Genomic DNA, 14085 nt, shown 5'->3' with positions numbered 1-14085 from the left:
GGGCTCAGGTTTCTGTCACTCCGGCAACCCCGCAATTGGCAAACGAGTACAAGATGCATTCCCCTAGGCTCATAAATGGTGAAGTATCGTGTAGTCGACGTTCACACGATACCACTAGAAGAATAACACCACAACTTAAATATCATAACATTGAATATTACTCAACCATAATTCACTACTAACATTTAGACTTCACCCATGTCCTCAAGAACTAAACGAACTACTCACGAGACATCATATGGAACATGATCGGAGGTGATATGATAATGAATAACAATCTGAACATAAACCTTGGTTCAACGGTTTCACTCAATAGCATCAATAACAAGTAGAAATCAACACCGGGAGAGTTTCCCCTATCAAACAATCAAGATCAAACCCAAATTGCTACAGCGGTGACGAGGTGCTGCGGTGGAGATGGCGGTGATGATGATGAAGATGATGGTGATGGTGATGGAGATGATGTCCAGCTCGATGGCGGTGACGATGGCGTCGATTTCCCCCTCCGGGAGGGAATTTCCCTGGCGGATTCCTGCCCGCCGGAGAGCTCTTTTCTCTCTGGTGTTCTCCGCCCCGCAGAGGCGGCTGTGGCTCTTCGCGACGTACCCTCTGGAGCTTAGGTTTTCGGGACGAAGGGTTTCGCGAAGAAAAGGAGGCGAAAGGGGCTGTGGGGCCCCCTCACCACCAGGTGGCGCGGCCAGGCCATGGGCCGCGCCGGCCTGTGGTCTGGGCCCACCTTGGGTCCAGCTGGCTCCCCCTTCTGGCTTCCTTCGTCATCTGGAAAAATAGGATTTTTGGTATAATTTCCTTCCACGGTTGATCTTCCGAAATATTGCGTTCTGACGGTGCTTTTTCCAGCAGAATCCTGGCTCCGGTGCTCGATCTCCAAACAATCATGAAACATGCAAAATAGATGAAATAACATAAGTATTGTGTCCCAATATGAAATATATCAATGAATAACAACAAATTATGATATAAAATAGTGATGCAAATTGGACGTATCAACTCCCCCAAGCTTAGACTTCGCTTGTCCCCAAGCGAAGCCGAACTCGGTAAACAGGTCCACATGTTTATGGAGTGAAGAGTCGATAAATAAAATACGGACAAGAAGCAGCATATTCATTCACACAAGACATTATAGTAAACAACTTCCTCATATAACTCAACTTGAAACAAGTATAAGGTAATCACAAATAAAGGTGCATAAGAAATCATAATTGGTGATGGCAAACTTTGTTCTTGGTCAGAGAACAGCTAACAGATTATACTTATCTATTGAGCAGCGCTCTCATATTAAAGCTTATGGTAAACTTGCATACTTAATCATATTAATCATTGATGACTTTCAAAGCTATATTCATTCAGGTAAAACTTGTACTAAACAAGAAAGAATAAAAGACATGATGAAGCAAATCACAATATAATAGTTTGATCACAACAACTAAAATGCTTGCTTGAGATGGAGGGAAATAGGTTTACTGACTCAACATAAAGTAAAAGACGAGGCCCTTCGCGAGAGGAAGCAGGGATTAAATCATGTGCTAGAGCTTTTTCGGTTTTGAAATCATATAAAGAGAATAAAAGTAAAGTTTTGAGAGGTGTTTGTCATTGTCAACGGCTGGTAGCGGGTACTCTAACCCCCTTGCCAAACGAGACCTCCAAAGAGCGGCTCCCATGAAGGACGTTATCTCTACCAGCAAGGTAGATCATCCCTCTTCTCTTTTGTTTACACATGTATTTTAGTTTATTTAAGGATGACACTCCCCCCAACCTTTGCTTACACAAGCCATGGCTAACCGAATCCTCGGGTGCCTTCCAACAATCTCATACCATGGAGGAGTGTCTATTGCAAAATTAAGTTGCTTACTGATGAATCAGGGGAAAACATGTGAAGAGAATTATTAATGAAAGTTGATTAATTTGGGGCTGGGAACCCCGTTGCCAGCTCTTATTGCAAAATTATAGGATAAGTGGATGAAGCCGCTAGTCCATTAGTGGAGGCTGCCTAACAAGACTGAAAGATAAAACACCACATACTTCCTCATGAGCTATAAAACATTGACACAAATAAGAAGTAATAAATTTTGAATTGTTTAAAGGTAGCACATGAAGTATTTACTTGGAATGGCAGGAAATACCATGCATTGGGTAGGTATGGTGGACACAAATGACATAGGTTTGGGCTAAGGTTTGGATGCACGAGAAGTATTCCCTCTCAGTACAGGTCTTTGGCTAGCAAGGTTAATTAGCAAGCATAAGAGTTGAGGGAAACAAACAAATATACATGTGATAGAAACAATCATGCATCTTACTTGTAAGCACAAACAGTTTAACTTCAGAATACAAAGCTAAGAGCCGATAAGAAAGATAATAACATCTTCTATATGTATTTCCTCTATTCTTCTTAAACTCAAAGTGTTGTTGCTATTGACCATTGCTAAGTTTGCCAAAACCAAATAGATTTACTTGATGCTCCCAAAGTGGTACCAATACAAAAATCAAGATCAATTATATAGTAGAAATTGCAAACTAAAATAAGTTGTGCAATATGTAAATGATAAGACTTCTCATTAATATTTCATAACGATAACTCACACCAAGGGATACATAGACAATCTAAAGGAGAGATACTTCCACACTGCAACCCATCTTATACGATAACTTTCCTACTCATGATATGACACTACTTGATAATAAAAAGTAAAAGGTAGTGATGATGTGATACCGCGGCACTCCCCCAAGCTTGGAACAAACCAAGGGGGTGCCAATACCGATGATGAATCAATCCTTTGGCGATGGTGGTGATGAATTCCTCACAAGCTTCTCCACAAGCTCCTGGAGCTCGTCAATCTTGTACATGAGGTTGCGGATCATCTCCGAATTGTGCTCGGCGCGATTAAGAAGTATGTCCGCCGGCGAGTCCCAATTCTTGGAGTTATTTCCCCACCCTTCAGCTTCAGGCTTCGTCCTTCCTGCAGTGTTAGAACGATCTATATCCCAATTGCCAGGCAATGCTGCCTTGGGAGTCCTTTCAATTTGATTATTGTAGATTAGATTGCGGAAGGGATGGTAAGTGCACGAAGAAGATGTCCTTGGAGCTAGGTAATGACGTGGAAATCCTCCTCCGGTGCTAATCCGTGCGCTCTTCTTGGTATTGAACGGGTTTGACACCACTCCGATGCTTGCAATGGTGGCGCGCGGGCGTACTTGCGGCACTTCTTCGACTTCCTCTTCATCCTCCTTCACTTCTTCCTTCAACTCGGGGTCTTGAGTACCTTCCTCCGAAGGCTCCTTGTCCTTGTTGTGGGAGACCATGGTGCTTCTAGATTGAAAATAGATCCTGGCAGAAACAGCTCGAAACGAAACACGTCGAGAAAACGATATACGGACCTCCAGGGGTCCGGGGGATTATATAGTAAAAAATTTCAGAACAAACGGAAAGTACCAGGTCGAACCAGAGTCGGAAAGAGGCGACGAGGCGGTGTCCTCATAGGTCGGCGCGGCCGGGCTGGGGCCCGCGCCGGCCTATGGGGGCACGCCCTCGTGCGTCTCCTCCACTCCGTTTCGATCTCGTAATTTTTCATATTTTCCAAAAACAGCAAAAATATTGTTCGGAAAGTAAATTGCGAACTTTTCATTACCGATGCTTGTTACCTATTCAAAGTCGAGTTACGGCGGACTGTCAATTTGTCCTTTGATGAAAGCCTCCGGTGTTTCCACTTTAATAATATCAACATCAACATTATAGGAATCACCCGAGATATAATGCTTGAGTCTTTGTCCATTCACCACTTGCGTAGCATTGCCTTGGAGAGAGCTAATTTTAATTGCTCCTGAACGATACACCTCCTCAACAACATATGGTCCTTCCCATTTCGAGAGTAATTTCCATGCAAAGAATCTGAGACGAGACCGATACAATAGGACTTTATCCCCAATATTAAACTCTCTTTTGATAATCCTTCTATCATGCCATTTCTTAACTTTCTCTTTAAAGAGTTTAGCATTTTCATAAGCTTCACTTCTCCATTCATCTAGAGAACTTAATTGCAGCAACCTCTTATTACCGGCTAGTTTAGGATCTTTATTTAGTTCTCTAACAGCCCAATAAGCTTTGTGCTCTAGTTCTAAAGGTAAATGACAAGCTTTTCCGTAAACCATTTTATAAGGTGACATTCCCATGGGGTTTTTATAAGCAGTTCTATAAGCCCATAGTGCTTCCTTCAATTTACTAGCCCAATTCTTTCTAGTTTTATTAACAGTCTTTTGCAAGATAGATTTAATCTCTCTATTTGATAGTTCTACTTGCCCACTAGTTTGAGGGTGATAAGCGGAAGCAATTCTATGATTAATACCATACCTAGCAAGAGTTTTTCTAAAACCTCCATGAATAAAATGAGAACCTCCATCAGTCATAATATATCTAGGCACTCCAAATCTAGGAAAAATAATGTCTAAAAGAATTCTTAAAGAGGTCTCACCATCAGCACTTTTTGTAGGTATGGATTCCACCCATTTAGTAACATAATCAACAGCAACAAGTATATGAGTATTACCTTCTGAAGACGGAAAAGATCCCATGAAGTCAAAACCCCAACAATCAAATGGTTCAATAACAAGAGTATAATTCATAGGCATTTCATTACGTCTGGAGATATTACCAACCCTTTGGCATTCATCACAAGATAAAATAAACTTCCTTGCATCTTTGAAGAGAGTTGGCCAATAAAAACCTGATTGTAGAACCTTTTGCGCGGTTCTTTCTCCGGCGTGATGTCCTCCATAAGCACTACCATGACATTTACTCAATATCTCTTGTTGTTCATATTCGGGAACACACCTTCGCGAATACCATCCACTCCTTCTTTATATAAGTATGGGTCATCCCAAAAATAATGCCTCAAGTCATAAAAGAATTTCCTCCTTTGCTGAGCTAAAAAGGTTGGAGGCAAGTACTTGGAAACAATAAAGTTAGCATAATCAGCATACCAAGGACTGTCTCGCGAGCTCACCTTTATTACAGCCAATTGTTCATTTGGAAAACTATCATTAACAAGAACATGATCATAAGCAATATTTTCCAATCTAGACAAATTATCAGCAACAGGATTATCGAGCACCTTTCCTATCTACAATATGCAAATCAAATTCTTGCAAAAGAAGTACCCATCTAATAAGCCTTGGCTTAGCATCTTTCTTTGTCATAAGGTATCTAATTGCAGCATGATCGAGTATGAATCGTAACTTTTGAATCAACAATATAAGATCTAAATTTATCATAAGCAAAGACTACAGCTAACAATTCTTTTTCGAGTAGTAGCATAATTTCTTTGAGCAGCATCAAGAGTTTTACTAGCATAATGAATAACATTTAATTTTTTATCTACTCGCTGTCCAAGAACAGCGCCTACAACAAAATCACTAGCATCACACATAATTTCAAAAGGCAAATTCCAATCAGGAGTTTCAACTACAGGAGCAGTTGTTAAGGCTTTCTTTAGAGTTTCAAAAGCTTCTTTACAATCATCATCAAAAACAAAAGGTACGTCTTTTTGAAGAAGATTAGTAAGAGGCTTTGAAATCTTGGAGAAATATTTAATAAATCTCCTATAAAACCCAGCATGACCAAGAACACTACGAATACCTTTAACATCCCTAGGATAGGGCATCTTCTCAATTGCTTCAACTTTAGCTCTATCAACTTCAATACGTCTCTCAGAAATTTTATGTCCCAATACAATTCCTTCATTAACCATAAAGTGGCATTTCTCCCAATTAAGAACAAGGTTAGTTTCTTCACATCTCTGGAAAACTTTATCAAGGTTTCGCAAGCAACTATCAAAAGAATTCCCATAGATGGAAAAATCATCCATGAATACTTCCACAATACTCTCACAAAAGCCATGAAAAATAGCAGACATGCATCTTTGAAAAGTAGCAGGAGCATTACATAAACCAAAAGGCATACGCCTATAAGCATAAGTTCCATAGGGACAAGTAAAAGTGGTTTTCTCTTGATCTTTAGTTTTAACGACAATTTGCGAAAACCCAGAATAACCATCAAGAAAGCAAAAATGAGTATTTTTAGACAATCTTTCTAGCATTTGATCAATAAATGGTAAAGGGTAATGATCTTTCTTAGTAACTTTATTAACTTTTCGAAAATCAATGCACATTCTATACCCTACAACTACTCTTTGAGGGATGAGCTCATCATTATCATTAGGCACAACGAGTCATTCCTCCTTTCTTAGGAACGCAATGCATAGGACTAACCCATCTACTATCAGCAATAGGATATATAATACCAGCTTCAAGAAGTTTTAATACCTCATTCCTTACCACCTCCTTCATCTTCGGAATTAGATGACGCTGATGTTCAACAACAGGCTTTGCATCATCTTCCATATTAATAGCATGTTGGCAAATAGAAGGAGAAATCCCCTTCAAATCATCAAGAGTGTAGCCAATAGCTCCTCGGTGTTTCTTCAATATTTCCAATAACCTTTCTTCCTCAATTTCTGAAAGCTTAGAACTAATAATAACAGGATATATTTTCTTATCATCAATATGAGCATATTTAAGATTATCAGGCAAAGGCTTTAAATCAAAAACAGGATCTTCCTTTGGTGGCGGTGTTGTACCCAAATCTTCCACCGGTAAATCATGCTTGACAATAGGTTGGCGAAGAAAAATTTCCTCAAGCTCATCTCTTTCTTTCCTAAAAACTTCACTCTCGCTATTCTCCAAATGTTGCTGCAAAGGATTATTAGGAACAAGAACAATAGATGCACATTGCTCCATTTTAAAATCATTACTAGGCAAATCAGCTTTATAAGGAGTTTTGGTAAATTTAGAGAAGTTAAACTCATAAGATTCACCAGCAAATTTAGTCAAAATTTTCTTTTTCTTGCAATCTATAATAGCTCCACAAGTATTTAGAAAAGGTCTACCAAAAATGATAGGACAATAATCACTAGCAGCGAGAACCAAGTACCAAAACGTCGGCGAGGATATTTAATCTTACCACATAGAACTTCCACATCTCGAACAATACCAATTGGGGAAATAGTTTCTCTATTAGCCAGCTGAATAACCACATCAATATCTTCAAGTTCACAAGAATCAATTTCTTGCATAATCTCCGTGTAAAGCTCATAAGGAATAGCACTAACACTTGCACCAATATCACATAAACCATAATAGCAATGATCACCAATTCTAACAGATAGCATAGGAACACTAACTTGTTTGGGTTTATTAGGATGTGAAACAATATTAGAAGATCTTCACAGAAAATAATATGACCATCCTCCACATTTTCAGTCACAAGATCTATGACTATTGCAACAGCAGGTTCAACTTTTATTTGTTCTTCAGGTTCTATAGGTTTCTTTTCACTTTTATGAACCACACTATTTATAACAGAGTACTCCTTCATTTTAGCAGGGAAAGGAGTTTTTTTCAATATAAGCTTCGGGAATAACATGATCAGCGGTTTCAACTACAACACATTTATTAATAGATGAATCAATTTTATCTTTATACGGTTCATGATACTTGTCAAAATTCTTCTTAGGCAATTCATAATGAGAGGCAAAAGCTTTATAAAGATTTGCAGCAACTTGAGAATCAAGACCATATGTAGCACTCATATTACGAAATTTATCGGTATCCATAAAAGCTTCAATGCATTTATAATCATAAATTATACCTGATTCTCTATCCTTGTCGTTCTCCCAACCTTCGAGTATTTTCTTGGATCCGATCAAGAAGGTCCCTTTTAAACTCTTCTTTGTTGCGTGTAAATGATCCAGAACAAGAAGTATCCAGCAAGGTCTTGTCTTGAAAAGAAAGTCTTGCATAGAAATTATCAATAATAACATTACCAGGAAGCTCATGAATGGGGCATTTGAGCATTAAAGACTTCAATCTACCCCAAGCTTGGGCAATACTTTCTCCATCATGAGGCCAGAAATTATATATGTGGTTCCGATCTTTGTGAATTTCACTTGGAGGATAGAATTTAGAATAAAATAAAGGCACAATGTCCTCCCAATCAAGAGAATCACCATTCTTCAGCAATTTATACCAATGCGCCGCTTTACCAGACAGCGATATAGAGAATAGTTTCTTCCTAACTTCATTCATAGCAATACTGCACATTTGAATAACCCGCATAATTCATGCAAAAACAAGTAAATGATCACCAGGATGGACGGTTCCATCCCCTTCATAGCGGTTATCCATAACACGTTCAATAATTTTCATAGGTATTTTATATGGTATTACTTCCTCACCTGGCGCCTCATCCACTACCGTTGCAGTAGTAGTAGATTTCCCAAATAGAAATTGAAGAGAAGATCTCCATAATGACTTATAGCAGCAGGCAGAAATAAAATCAGCACAAACAGTAAAGGTTTTCCTTACCAATTCCACTTACCAATAGCGCTTCACTCCCCGGCAACGGCGCCATAAAATAGTCTTGATGACCCACAAGTATAGGGGGTGTATCGTAGTATCTTCGATAAGTAAGAATGTCGATCCCAACGAGGAGCAGAAGGTGTTGAAAAGCAGTTTCGATGAAGGATTCACTGTAAATGCTCACAGACAAGTATTCAGGGGGTTTTGATGTAACAGATGAATAAAGTACAAGTAAGTAAAATGCGAGAGAAATAATTGCAGCGAGTGGCCCAATCCTTTTTAGCACAAAGGACAAGCCGGGTTGTTTACTTATAATGACCAAATGTTCTCGAGGACACACGGGATTTTAGTCTAGTGCTTTCGCTACATACGGTCGATTAATCTTCATTGTTTTGATAAGTGTTGTGTGGGTGAACCTATGCTAATGTACCGCCCTTCCTAGGACTAATACATACTTGTGATTATACCCCTTGCAAGCATCCGCAACTACAAGAAAGTAATTAAGATAAATCTAACCACAGCCTTAAACTATGAGATCCTGCGATCCCTCCCGCATCGATATACCAACGGGGGCTCGGGTTTACGTCACTTCGGCAACCCCGCAATTGGCAAACGAGTACAAGATGCATTCCCCTAGGCCCATAAATGGTGAAGTATCGTGTAGTCGACGTTCACACGACACCACTAGAAGAATAACACCACAACTTAAATATCATAACATTGAATATTACTCAACCATAATTCACTACTAACATTTAGACTTCACCCATGTCCTCAAGAACTAAACGAACTACTCACGAGACATCATATGGAACATGATCAGAGGTGATATGATAATGAATAACAATCTGAACATAAACCTTGGTTCAGCGGTTTCACTCAATAGCATCAATAACAAGTAGAAATCAACACCGGAGAGTTTCCCCTATCAAACAATCAAGATCAAACCCAAATTGCTACAGCGGTGACGAGGTGCTGCGGTGGAGATGGCGGTGATGATGATGAAGATGATGGTGATGGTGATGGAGATGATGTCCAGCTCGATGGCGGTGACGATGGCGTCGATTTCCCCCTCCGGGAGGGAATTTCCCGGCGGATTCCCGCCCGCCGGAGAGCTCTTTTCTCTCTGGTGTTCTCCGCCCCGCGAGGCGGGCTGTGGCTCTTCGCGACGTACCCTCCGGAGCTTAGGTTTTCGGGACGAAGGGTTTCGCGAAGAAAAGGAGGCGAAAGGGGCTGTGGGGCCCCCTCACCACCGGGTGGCGCGGCCGGAGCCATGGGCCGCGCCGGCCTGTGGTGCAGGCCCACCTTGGGTCCAGCTGGCTCCCCTTCCGGCTTCCTTCGTCATCCGGAAAAATAGGATTTTTGGTATAATTTCCTTCCACGGTTGATCTTCCGAAATATTGCGTTCGACGGTGCTTTTTCCGAGCGAGAATCTCGGCTCCGGTGCTCGATCTCCAAATAATCATGAAACATGCAAAATAGATGAAATAACATAAGTATTGTGTCCCAATATGAAATATATCAATGAATAACAACAAATTATGATATAAAATAGTGATGCAAATTGGACGTATCACCCATTCTTCCGGTTCTAGGAACAGAGTGTTAGCTGGAGCCTTATTCCAATCCACATGGAAATCCGTCAAAACTTACGACTTGATGGTGTCTCGTGCTTTGTAGTTTATCTGGAAGGTGGTTAATTCAATGCCCCACTGCGCAACTCTTCATGTGGCATCGTACTTGTTGATGATTGATGACACCGTAGCCTTGCTCATGACCATGATGGAGTACTCTTGAAACTAATGCCTTAGCTTCTGGGCAGCAAGGAAAACTTTGTAAGCTAACTTCTGGTAGTGAGGGTAGCGCTGCTTGGATTCCATCAAGACCTCGCTAACGCAGTAGGCCGGTCATTGAACTCCATATTCGTGCGCTTCTTCCTTGCGTTCTACCACGATGACAACGTTGATGACCATGTTGGATGCCTCCAAATATAACATCATGGGCTCTCAGGCCTCGGGTGCTTCTTGGATGGGGCAGAGGAGAGTACTCTCTTTACCTCTTGTATGGCAGAATCTTCTTCGTCGTTCTAGACAAAATTTTATGATTTGTTCAACAACTTGTAGAGGGCCATTGCCTTTTCAACAAGGAGGATAATAAACCGGCTAACTGCTGCTATGCAGCCCGTGGGCCTTTGTATATCCTTCAAGAAAGTCAGTTTTTAATATTGTGGATGGATTTGATCTTTTCCGGATAAAATACAATGTCGTGATGCGAAACTATGAAGCCAAGGAGTTTTCCGGCTGGCACCCTGAAGATGCACTTCGTGGGATTGAGCATCATATTGTATTTTCGAAGATTCTTGAAGGTTTCCTCAAGGTCGCTAGATTGTTTCCTTCCTCGCTCATCACCACGATGCTGTCAACGTACGCGTGTATGTTCCGGCCAATCTACAGACGTGGAGTAAGCGCGATGATATCAATTATGGTTCATATTTTTAGCATACAAAATATGCATATCGCCACTCATATCATGCTCTATCTAGCTAAAACTATGCCTATTATGCATGATTACTATTTCGCATTCATTTTCATATGAATTTTGCACAGGTATTAGTTTTTATAGTTTTTATTGTGATTTCATTGCTTTTCCTTGCCTTTGACATGTGTGTAAGTGTTATGGACGATTATGGATTAAGAAAGGCAAAATGAGCCAGGAGGATGCAATATGGAGAAGCTATAGAAACCAGACTTAGTCATATTAGGTGTGGAAAAATTCATATTATTCAATCATCTCATACTGAAGATCCAATACTATGATGGTTGTAGCCCTCATCCATACGAGTTCAACAAGCCGAAAAACACCCAAATCGGAGTCAATATGAAGAAATGGCGGTCAAAATAGTAAAACTATTGCGAGGGTAACAAGCACGGTACATGCAGAGCCCGTCCATACCGTCCGCCCGTACCACCCTCTATTGACTCATGTTCGTCAAACGGAACAATATTTGTGAAGTGCCGAAGGGCATATTCGGTACGGTCTCCCCAGAATCGTGAAACCGACCTTCAGGAGCCTATTTAAAGAGGGGAAGACCTAGATGTCAAGAGATCATCCATGAACGCCTCCACAGCTGTCACATCCAAAAAAAAATTGAAAATTTGAAATGTCAAATAAAAATAAAATCAATGCTTCATTTTTTGGACTTGATTGAAAATTCACAAGAAATTAAAACTTTTTTAAGTTATTTAAATTATTTTCCGTAAATAATGTTTTCATATACTTTTTGGTTTCAAAGTATTTAAAATCCAACCTATTTTTATTTTAAGGTTTTGAAATCATGTATGATTTTATTTAAGACAAAAGTCACAAACCTTATCAATGCTCAAATAATCTTATAGGCCAACGACCATAAAACTATTTTGAATCTCTAGATCTTGTTTTTAAATGGAATAATATTTGCACTAATATGTTATTAAAAATTTAGAATAAGGTTTGAATCAATTTGAAATTGCAAATCAGATAATAAAATTATCAGAAAAGGAATAAAGAAAAAAATGAAACGACCCAAACCTAGGCGGCCCATCCAGGAGCAGCCCACCGTGACCTCTCTTTCTTTTCTCTTCCTTGTTTTTATTTCTTTTTGGGCCGCACCTTCCCATGGCCCATCTAAACCTACCCAACCAGCCCCGATCGGTCGTCTCCTTCCTCGAGCTAACATACACACCACACGTACCTAAGATTAATGGCAGTCAACTTTCTCTCAGTTTTCTCCCTAATTATAGGAACCATTTGCAATTGATTATAACACGAAAATTGCTCCAAATTCAATAAAGGATTCCGTTCAGGAAGTTTATTCCTAATTAAAGGTCTTCATCAGCCGAATGCCGTTCGTTGGCATACACCTCCCGATCTCTCTCCTCAGACTATTCCAAGACGACCTGAACACGTCACCTTGAGCCTCTCATCTTACTCGTTCATTTTCGATAGCAAAGTTTCTCAAGAGGAGCTCTATACTGCGCGTATCGAATAGATCTACATCAGCCTAAATTCAAGTTTATCGTAATGGTACGTCGTCTCTAGTGATCCTTAGATCGGTTAATTAGAACATTGAACTCTCCTAATCCTTCAATGCCTCTAGGATACGTGTTTTCATCATTTGTCACCGTTGGCCGCGACGATCGATGCCGCCGTTCTGAGATGATTCTGGCGACACCGTAATCCCTCGTTCTTCTCTTAATCTCCATCTTCTTGTGCATCTCCTGAACCCTTTACCCTGTTAATTTTATCGCATAGCAAAGCGATGCCAACGTCAACCTCTAAAGGTCACCGTCAATAGGAGCATCTTCGGCCGCCTCTCGTTATCGTTCCAGGAAGCGCCCAAGCACATTGCCTCCACCATCAGTTTCCTTGTCGTGCTGGACCTCGACGATCTCTTCATCGTTACCGGAGACTGCCAGAGCGCCGCCATCGACCACGTCATCGTTTTCCTGAGCACCCGCGTTACCTACTGCATGCGCTCGGTACAATACCATCATCCTTGCTCGTTCGATCTGTAGTGTATAGTCATGATCAAATCACATACTAAACCACCTAGCATGCCTTGTCACGTGCCATATTTTATTTTTCACGCGCGTGGTTTGTGACCGATTGATCGGTCGGTTCGTGTAGGTGCTAGCTGATGTCCAGCTTTAGAATTCCATGTCATATGATCTATAGCTCGGTTTTAGGTGTTTTTTCTTGTGTTGAATTCGTAGTTAAATTTCCAGTGGTCTACATTCAAATTTTGATTTTGATCCATATTCTAGCCATATGTAGAGATCTATACACCCATTGGAAAATAGCATCACTGCCCCAAATAGTAAAACCCCTTGGCAAATATTCAAATTTTAAAATGAGAACTTGAGTATATGTTTATTATAGATTTAATTCTATATTTCTTTCCGCAAAAAAAAAATAATTCTATATTTCTTTCCAACATAATTCTTTGCCAAAGTGAATCATATGGTCATACCCATCTACCAAAACAATTTAGATATTTTCATCATGTCCAAGATCTATCCCAATAATATTTTCGTAGTTCACAATATTCAAACTATGTGACGCCCCGGAACCGGTACCATGAGGATTCCAGCGATCCCGCCGAAATCCGCACGATATCGATCCAAAGACGCCCTCCGACACGACGTGCGCGACGAAGCACACACGTGATGCCAGAGGAATTACCACGAGCAGTAACATTACAACAAGTTTACAATAGAGCCCACATTACAACAACGACTCCAACGAGTCAAGATACAAATATACAATACAAAGATCCAAATCATACAGAAGATCAAATACATCCGAGGACGGACAAGATGCAAATTGGACTAAGAGTCCTGAAGATAACCAGTGGCGTCCATAACCCTGCCCAGGCCAAGCCGGAAGGGTAACCTTGCTAACGACGTCATCTCGTACCTGTCGAAGTCGGGCCATCGGTTGCCGACAAGAGGAGGAAACAAAAGAGAAAGAGAAAAGGCGAGGGTAAGTACCAAGGAACGAACTCCGGCACGTACTTAGCGAGACTAGAAATGGCTATGCTCGCCAGGCGAATATATCACCGGGGGCTATATGGTAGGTTTAGCGGCAGCAAACTATAACCAATAGAGACACGCTACAACA

The sequence above is a fragment of the Lolium rigidum genome, chromosome 6 (assembly GCF_022539505.1).
Source record: "Lolium rigidum isolate FL_2022 chromosome 6, APGP_CSIRO_Lrig_0.1, whole genome shotgun sequence".
Taxonomy (NCBI): domain Eukaryota; kingdom Viridiplantae; phylum Streptophyta; class Magnoliopsida; order Poales; family Poaceae; genus Lolium; species Lolium rigidum.
Note: the sequence above shows the minus strand (reverse complement) of the source record.